This window comes from Orycteropus afer, unplaced genomic scaffold (genome assembly GCF_000298275.1).
Source record: "Orycteropus afer afer isolate SDZICR_OR568_19922 unplaced genomic scaffold, OryAfe1.0 scaffold00463, whole genome shotgun sequence".
In the NCBI taxonomy this organism is placed as follows: domain Eukaryota; kingdom Metazoa; phylum Chordata; class Mammalia; order Tubulidentata; family Orycteropodidae; genus Orycteropus; species Orycteropus afer.
In genome coordinates this window covers 1762833-1763716 of record NW_006922050.1, presented here as the reverse complement: position 1 = coordinate 1763716, position 884 = coordinate 1762833, and positions in this window count along the sequence as shown.

The following is an 884-nucleotide window of genomic DNA, read 5'->3' as shown; positions in this document are numbered from 1 at the left end:
AAGATTTTTGCATCTATATTCATGCGGGATATTGGTCTGTAGTTTTCCCTTTGAGTGATGTCTTTACCTGATTTTGGTACCAAGGTTATGCTTGCTTCATAAAATGAGTTAGGGAGGATTTCATCCTTTTCAATGTTTTGAAATAGTTTTAGTAGGATTGGTGTCAGTTCTTCTCTGAATATTTAGTAAAATTCTCCTTTGAAACCATCTGGGCCAAGACTTTTTTTAGTTGGTAATTTTTTTATGGCCTGTTCAATTTCTTCTTTTGTTATGGATCTGTTCAAATTTTCCATATCAATCTGTGTTAGTTTAGGTAAGTGGTGTGTTTCTAGAAATCTGTCCATTTCTTCCAGATTTTCAAATTTGTTGTAGTACAGTTCTTCATAGTATACTAATTTTATCTTTTTTATTTCAGTTGGTTCTTTTGTGATGTCACCTGTTTCATTTGTTATTGTGTTATTTGTATTCTCTCTCTCTCTTTGCCTTTGTTAAATTTGCCAGTGGTTTGTCAATTTTAGTAATCTTTTCAGAAAACCAACTTCTGGTCTTGTTGATTTTTTCTATTGCCCTTTTATTTCTGTTTCATTGATTTCTGCTTGAATCTTTATTATTTCCTTTCTTCTGGTGATTATAGGCTTTTCTTGATGTTCTTTTCCTAAATGTTGGAGATGGTTTAAAATGTTGATTTTGGCTCTTTTTTTCTTTTTTGATGTGTGCATATATTGCTATAAATTAGCTTCTGATCACTCCTTTTGCTGTTTCTCAAAGATTTTGGTATGCTGTGTTTCATTTGCATTTGACTCAAGGACTTTTTCAATTTCAATTTTTACTTCTTCTCTTACCCAGTCTTTCTTAAGGAGGGTGTTGTTCAGTTTCCATGTGTT